At 38.2% G+C, this 8,341-nt stretch overlaps 1 non-coding gene across 1 annotated transcript; it reads left to right on the top strand.

Annotated features, from left to right (window-relative positions):
* The first annotated feature begins 7,301 nt into the window (after nucleotides 1-7,301).
* On the top strand, nucleotides 7,302-7,384 carry trnal-uaa (transfer RNA leucine (anticodon UAA)). Its single transcript has one exon. It is a non-coding gene; the product is annotated as a tRNA-Leu (tRNA).
* Nucleotides 7,385-8,341: the final 957 nt, after the last annotated feature.

Raw genomic sequence — 8,341 nt, 5'->3', positions numbered from 1 at the left:
AAATGTTGCCACATTTGAATATGTTGAGATCAGCACTACCAATAAACTTGATTCTCAAAGTAACCACTGAAGTACCTGTATAAGAAAAAAAAGGGTTTTTTAGCATGTGATCAGAATCGCAAAGCAGATGCACAATCTGTCAAAAAAATGGCACTTAAAGGGGTTCTATTATGCTCTTTTACAAAGTCTTGATTTTCTTTTTGGGGGTGTACTAGAACAGGCTCTCATACTGTAACTTTGCAGATCTTTTTATGCTCAAACAGCAACATTACAGACTAACTAAAGTTGAAAAAGTGAAAAGCATAATAGGACCCCTTTAAGACCCAATGGACAAATGTCCTCATGGGTTCAAACCCCACTCCTGGTATGGAAGAGAATTTTAAATGGAATATAGTAATGCAGGATGATGGTAATATGCTTATGTTATGAACAAAAGATAGAATCTGGCAATCATAAGTTAAACTGTACTATGTGGTTATAACAAGACTGATACACAAACATCTGTATAATTGCTAGCCATTTAACACCACAAAACAGCAAATCCAATCAATCAAATCCATTGCTAATACTTTGATGCGTGTTTGTTGTTTTCCCTTCAAAATCCCAAATTGTAGGTCGCTTTGGATAAAAGCGTTTGCAAAATGACTAAATGTAAATGTAAAATGATGTCACTTCCTGGAGTGAAAGAGTTAAAGAGATTTTACAAATAAATAAAAATAACAGGATAGAAAGTGATGCTGAGGATGCAAGACAAACATAAACTGATCTCCAATTACAATAATATTTCCAGGAGTATTGTATGCAACATTTTAATCTGAGAAAGGATTTTCTTTATTTACACTCTTATAAACAATGAATCCATGAAGAACCTTTATCATCCATGGAACCTTTCCATAGAACACAAGGTTCTTTACAGTGGAAAAAGGTTCCTTGGATTATTAAAATGTTCTTTACACTAAGGTTCTTTTAAGAACTGTTCACTGAAAGGTTTCTTTGGGGAACCAAAATGGTTCTTCAATCACTACAAAAAAAACTTTTAAAACCATTAATTTTAAAAGTGCAAGAAACAATGTAATAGAAAAAAACAAAACAATAAATGATATAGAGTCAGTCCATGAATTGTAGACATTAACTAATATTACATTGTTGGTGAGCACTTACTGTAAGTGAATCAAAATTTTATATAGGCTACTGTATATGTATGTATTATAAAAGCTAATAGTACTTGAGCACCTTCTGTTGGGACCCTCTATAATCACAATAAAAAGGTAAACTATGGTAAAACCATCAGTTTCTGCTAACATCATCTGTTCTGATGTTTTAATTCTAATGTTCACTGACATGGCCTGACTTACAGCTTAAAGGGATAGTTTACCCAAAAATGAAAATTTGATGTTTATCTGCTTACACCCAGGGCATCCAAGATGTATAATGGAAGTGAATGGGAATCACGGCTTTGAGAGTCAAAAAAACATACACAAACAAAACCAAATTAAACCCTGCGGCTCGTGACGATACATTGATGTGTAAAGACACGAAACGACTGGTCTGTGCAAGAAACTGAACAGTATTTATATAATTTTTTACCTCTGATGCACTGCAATGTCTGAACTGTCCTGAGCGCTATCTACAATCTCAATTAGGAGTGTCAATGGTCCATTTGAGAGATAGGTGGCGGTAATGCACTTATAAGTCTGCGATCCACCGTAAAGCAAGAAGAAGAAGAAGACGCGTCACCCGCCGGCTGTCGAGGACACGCTGAGGACAGTTCAGACATTGCAGCACATCAGAGGTAAAAAAAACGATATAAATACTGTTCAGTTTCTTGTACAGACCATTCGTTTCGTGTCTTTACACATCAATGTATCGTCACGAGCCGCAGGGTTTAATTTGGTTTTGTTTGTGTATGTTTTTTTTTTACTCTCAAAGCCGTGATTCCAATTCACCTCCATTATAAGACTGACAGACTGCAATGGTTTGGGTTAAAAATCTTCGTTTGTGTTCTACTGAAGAAACAAAGTCACCTACATCTTGGATGCCCTGGGTGTAAGCAGATAAACATCAAATTTTCATTTTTGGGTGAACTATCCCTTTAAGGTTTCTTTCACTTTCCTGTTCAGTTTTAGCACCCCATTCGTCCAGCACTGAGGCCGAGGTGTTTAGTGTCTGCTCCAGGTGCTGTTACGAGGGCCAGGCCCGGGTAGAGCGAGGGGCCACCCTGGATAGCATAAACAAACAGACCCCAGAGAGCCTGCTGTTTTGATAATGTCCATGATTAGCTCAGGTGCTGGGTTATGACCCTGCCAGACCTGCAGGCCTGGCGGGGGCTGCGTGTGTTTTCCTTCTTCGTCGACAAGGAAAAGATGCAGCTGCTTTTACTAGGCCGGATCCCCTGACACAGAACAATTTAAACCAGAAGCCCCTGACAGGACAGACTGAAAGGAAATTAAAATTGTAGTTTTGTAGCATTTAGTTCATGTTTATTAGATTAAATATGCCAGTATACACCTAAAAACGTACAAAATATACTTTAAGCTCATTTAAAAATCATTCTTTTATACAAAGCTATAAAGTGTGTGACAATCTCAAGACATCTGATGGTTTTAAAAAACACGATACGTCCTGCCCCAACTTCCCATTTTAATATGAAATACATAAGGCTTTCGATAACTGGATATTACACATCATTCACTTTTTAAAGTCATCAATAAGAAACAATCAGTACCATAAACTTAAGTAGTTTCCACAGATGCTAAAGGTTCTTCATGGAACCATGAATGTCAAAAAAGAACCTTTATTTTAAAGATTGTACAGATTTTAAATGATCCTTTGCTTGCTTGCACATTCAATAAAGTATTTTTCTTATTTTTTGTTCCCAACAAAATTCTATTTTAGATACCTTTATATAGAAATAAACATCTAGTGGGCCAAAAAAAATCTGGAACAAAAATAACTCTCACTATTTGATGAAAGAATGAATCAATATACACACAAACCACCCAGATCGCAGGAATCAGATGTGGGGTGAGTACTGCTGGAGGGAATGTAATGTGTACCCACCACCCTCTGTTACTGCATACTGAAAAGAGAAAGAAAGAATGGACTGTGAGTTTGGAGTTTGTGTTGTGCTCATGGACCAGCTGTGTAAATCTCTCACTGTCCTTCGCAGGGGGAGCACAGACTCATTTTTAGAAACAATGGTATTCCAGCGCATTCTTCAGGCATGTAACTGTAGAGAGATCAAGAACTGCATTAGAGCTCCGTTCAATCCCCGTTCAACACAGACTGAAGCTCTCAGATGGCCTGAAATAGGTAAAGAGGTCATTAAGGAAACGAGGAGGCTGCGCATATAAATAGCTCGAGTTATTGAGTCTCCAATAAACCAGTTCCCTTCTGTCTGTCTAACTCATCTTCCTCCATCCCTGTGTCATTTATCGGAAAAGAAGTAGTGTGTTATATTGATTCGCAGCACTCTGCGGTAAGCGAACCCTTCCCCCGTGACCTGTCAGGTATGACAGACAAAAGAAGAGAAAAAAATAACTGAAAAAATTAAGCTCATGCTGGGAATTACTCGTCTACAATATCAAGAAATCATTTGCACCAAAAAGCCACCGCAATTACCCAACAAGAGCCCTCAGAGAAGATAATGACTGCTTGTGCTTCAAAGGCGACTATCTGGCCCCCACTTTCAATGAGATCCAGCAGGGTTTTTAGGAGATGGACAGGGTGAAGCCCCTAGCCAAGAGTGCTGCCCCTGCTGATGGAGAAGCCATGGAAAAGCAGGAACAATTGAACATTCATTAGCATGGCAAAGGTCTGCTCATTACAAGGAATCATTAGAGCTGCTCTCAGATGAAAGGGCTGCTCGGACTCCACATAAGGAGGTGTCCACTAAAAAGAAGTGTTTGGCAGAAACGAGGTAAGGATAAGAAACAGAGGATAAACCCACCACCCCCGAATCAAATTATTTGACATGTCTGGTCTGCCAATAGATGCTATACACATACCAGTCAACATATCAACCATGAAACTAAAAAAAGCTTATAAAAATTATATATATAATTTATATACCATATTTATTATTTTATAAATATAATAAGCTTCAACTGTTAATAGCTTTATTTATTTAGGTCCAATCATATATCTTTATATTTTTATACATTTTTTAGATTTTACATTTTAGCTGAAGCATGAACCATTCGGGGCTTCATTTCATTAATTTCATTTTGAAAAACCTATGACAACCTATTGTGACAACTTACCCCATATAATGTGACATCACTGCCCTGCTGTTGAGACATATTGCCACAAAAGGTCAATGTGTGTTTAATCGACTGCATCTATTAAAAGCAGGAATATTCAGTAGCTTTTTTGTGGCCATGACTTTAAAGTGTGCGTCTAAAACAGAAATGTACTTTAAGAAATATTTGTTGGAGTATAGTGTGACAACTAGCCCCAGTCTCTCCTATTTGCCAGTCCATCAGTCCCATCAGGTGAAACAACAACTATATCACAAAAACATAAAGACTCATTATGATTTTCTTTCTTGTTTTCAACACCAAGAATAAGATGCCACATGGAATTCTAGAGTTACACACACAAATAACTAAAACATAACTAAAATAATAAAACTTTTGAATTTTTAGCTACATTTATGGTAAAAGTGGTCAGAAGATAAATGACTTTTCTTTGGTAAACTGTTTGTATCTCTCTTTTTTTCATTTAAGCATGCCAAAAAAGGTCAGTCTGTTGTTCTTACATTGCAGTTTTAACCACCATGATGTTGCATTCCTAAAAAATTATTTCAAAATGCCCTTTTTATTTGCTAAAAGCCATTTTTTACTCTCATCTAGTGCTTGGTGAGTATTGATTTTGGACCCTGCATGTATACACAGACCACCACTGCCATAACCACGAAAGCGCAGCAGTAATCTCCTTCCCCCAGAGCTGCAAAGTCATTATCAGCTGTCCAGGTCTTACTTATGAGCTCCAAGCTCCCAAGAGACACTGAAATAAGTGTGCTGGTCAATGGGGGAGGTGAGGACCGGTGGGGTCCCGCTCCTAAACGAGGGGCCGAGGAGGAACAGAGGGATTCAGAATGATGAAGGAGTCTTTGAAGAGCTTGAGATGGAGGGATGATGGCTCTTTGAGGTTTGCCTGGGCACTGAAGGGCTTTTGTGTCGAAACCTCCTGCAAGAACAGTTCACGTTACTGCAGGACAATGGCTGGTTAAACTGCGCACAGAAAGAGGTTAATCCACAAAGAATAGGCTGGTGGCCGGTAAAGCTAGTGACACAGGGCCTGGAGAAAAGCATTAGTCAATAAAGCACTAATTAAAGTGTTTGCTTGTTGAGCCGTGCAGAAGGCGATCAAAGCCGAACGCGGTCGTGTCACAAATGGGGGAGATGCTTAAGGGGACGCGTTCATTCCGCATTAAGGACGGATAAGAAAACACACTGAGCAGCTGCACAACCTGTTAAGAAATCCAGTTTTTGGATTTTTTAATTGGGAAGAAAACAAATTTGCCCCACATAGTGATGAGGCTATATGTGGTTGTTGCCAACAAACTAGTTCCATTGGACAAATCCAATTGGTGCAGTTGTCCTCGTGGGTTTTAAACCCCACTTCTGGTAGATCAATGTGATTTTAAATGGAATATAATAATGTGACTGTATGTGGTTGCATTACCACAAACTGGTTTCCCACAGTGGTTAAGAAGTACCTGAAGAAGGAACGAAGGGGATTCAACACAACAAAGAGACCAGGATGGCCGAGTGGTTAAGGCGTTGGGACTTAAGCTTTAATGGATGAATGCCCTTGTGGGTTTAAACCCCATTCCTGGTAGAGTGATGTGAGTTTTAAACAGAATATAGTAACCTGACTGTATGTGTTACAAACAACTTGGTAGATCAATGGGCTCTTTAAAAAAGAATGTAGTGATGTGGTTGTGTTACCCACTCCTGGTAGTTTGTTGCAACATTTAAATATGTTGTGATTACCAACAAAGTGGTTCTGAAATACTTGTATAAGAAACAAAGAGGTGCTAACATGATGCAATCATCAGGATGACCGAGTGGTTATGACAGTGGACTTAAGATCCAATGGGCAAATGTCCTTGTGAGTTCAAACCCCACTCCTAGTAAAGAAATGCAAATACTTTAGATAAAAGCATTTGCTAAAAAAGGAATGGAAACGAAAACATACATCAGCACCAACAAAAAAACACTAGACTTGAGGTTTTTAAGCAAGACTTCAAAGCAGTGTTTGCCACAAGGAAGACAGAATATTGGTAAAATATTAATTTTAAGGTCAAACTTGCCAGTGTGCCGAGGTCATTTTAATAACCAGATGTTTGTTTTTTCCTCAGAAACCTCTTTCCCTGCCCTCCCATGTGTACCGCGGTTGTGTTTCTGATGAAACAGGTTTCGTCTCACATGAGCACTTCACTATATGAGTGCTAATAAGAACCATGTCAGGAGGGACACCTGCAGTTTCAGAAAGCGTGAGGAACTGAGCCCAGCGACTGACAGGTTGTATATAGATGCTATCCACACCTTCTACAGCGCACAAAGTCAGTGTTGATCTCTCTGTCGCTATGGCACCCCTGCAATATTAAGCCACCAGAAACCATGGTTACTGACTTATGTGTGCTTTCCATCCCCACAAGACTGGGGCCGATTTAATGAATGCAGTCATTTCATTGCTTTCTAATGCATTCAAAAGCAATTTCATGTGATTTACAAACAATAAATTATATCACATTGACATTTTTCCATTAAGGACTAGTGTCACATTACTTTTGCTTAAGTCAGGCATTCAATTAAAGATTATGGCATAATTGTGTTTTCTAAATGTCTTTCTTTGAATACTTTGTTGCGCACAATTCTAATTTGTTTTTGTTTTGCCCACACTTTCATTTTGCAAGTAATGAGATCAAATCCATTAATTCAGAATATGTAGTCAATATCCGGCATTTTGGTCACCATAATAATGACATCAGCATTAGCTTGAGAGACTTTCCATTACTGTGTAAAAAGAAATACTTGGAAATTATGGCAGATCATTGCATTTTATACATTCATGCATATGCTGTGTACACTCACTCATTCATTTATTAGCGTAATATGGAAAGGTTGAGTAAATATGGTCACATTAAAACAATACCTGGAGAAAACTCTATACATATGATGCCATCAGCATACAGATCAACCTTTAAATGGCCTGCCATGGAGAAAGATGCTTTGTGGCTTTGTAAGTGCTCCTACAGTGCTCCTGTGAGGGGTTATTAGCATCAGACAGCGACCAGGATGGCCGAGTGGTTAAGGCGTTGAACTTAAGATCCAATGGACAAATGTCCTCGTGGGTTCGAACCCCACTCCTGGTAGTCCAGTTCAATCTTTAAAAATGAAGTATCTCTGCAGGTGTATTTCTAAAGCAGCCAGTTAAATAAAGAAAGGGCTTTTTGGCATTGCACAGGCTTGTCGGTCCAGATGGTGTAGTTACAGCATCTACCAGCAGGGACTAACTGGGCTGTGCTAACCAGCCAGACCTTAAACCAGGGTTCCTCAAATCTTGCCCTGGAGGGCCAATGCACTGCAGAGTTTAGCTCCAACCCTGATCAAACTCACCTACCTGTGATTTTCTAATGATCCTGAAGATATTGATTAGCATGCTCAGGTGAGTTTGATTGGGGTTAGAGCTAAACTCTGCAGGAAAGTGGATCTCGTGGGCCAGATTTGAGGATCCCTGCCTTAAACCATTGACATTGTGTACATTACATGTAATCTGGATTACGTAATCAGATTCCAAAAATTAAGTACTTGTAATTAGATTAAATCACATTTTAAAACACTTGAATTCAGACTACAGTTACTTTTTTATTGATTACATGATTACATATTTTTCACACAATAGCAATAAATTATTAATTATTTGTCAATTCTCTCTAATTTCTCTTTTTCGTCTTTTAAATGTTCCTTTCTAAAATACCCTACCGCTTATATTTTCATTAAACTCACAAACCCCCCCTGCAGTTCCCTACGCACCCCAGTTTGGGAAACCTTGACGCAATGTAATGTTTAATGCACTTCATGTTGTCAATAACATTGAATGGAATATATTTTCTTTGCATTTTTAAATCTATATGGTACAAGATTATCCTATTTAAATCAATGTGATACACGAGTTAGGTCAAAAGTAATCTAAACGTAATAAAAAAAGTAGTCTGATTATATTATCTAAAATGTGAAGTGTAATGGATTACGTTACTAACTACAACTTTTGTCATGTAGCTTAATTTGCGATCAGTAACAGATTACAATTTGATAAGTAATCTACTCGG

The sequence above is a fragment of the Sinocyclocheilus anshuiensis genome, unplaced genomic scaffold, assembly GCF_001515605.1.
Source record: "Sinocyclocheilus anshuiensis isolate Anshui unplaced genomic scaffold, SAMN03320099.WGS_v1.1 scaffold222, whole genome shotgun sequence".
In the NCBI taxonomy this organism is placed as follows: Eukaryota; Metazoa; Chordata; class Actinopteri; order Cypriniformes; family Cyprinidae; genus Sinocyclocheilus; species Sinocyclocheilus anshuiensis.
The sequence above is the reverse complement of the archived record's forward strand: the minus strand, read 5'-3'. Positions and strand labels throughout refer to the sequence as shown.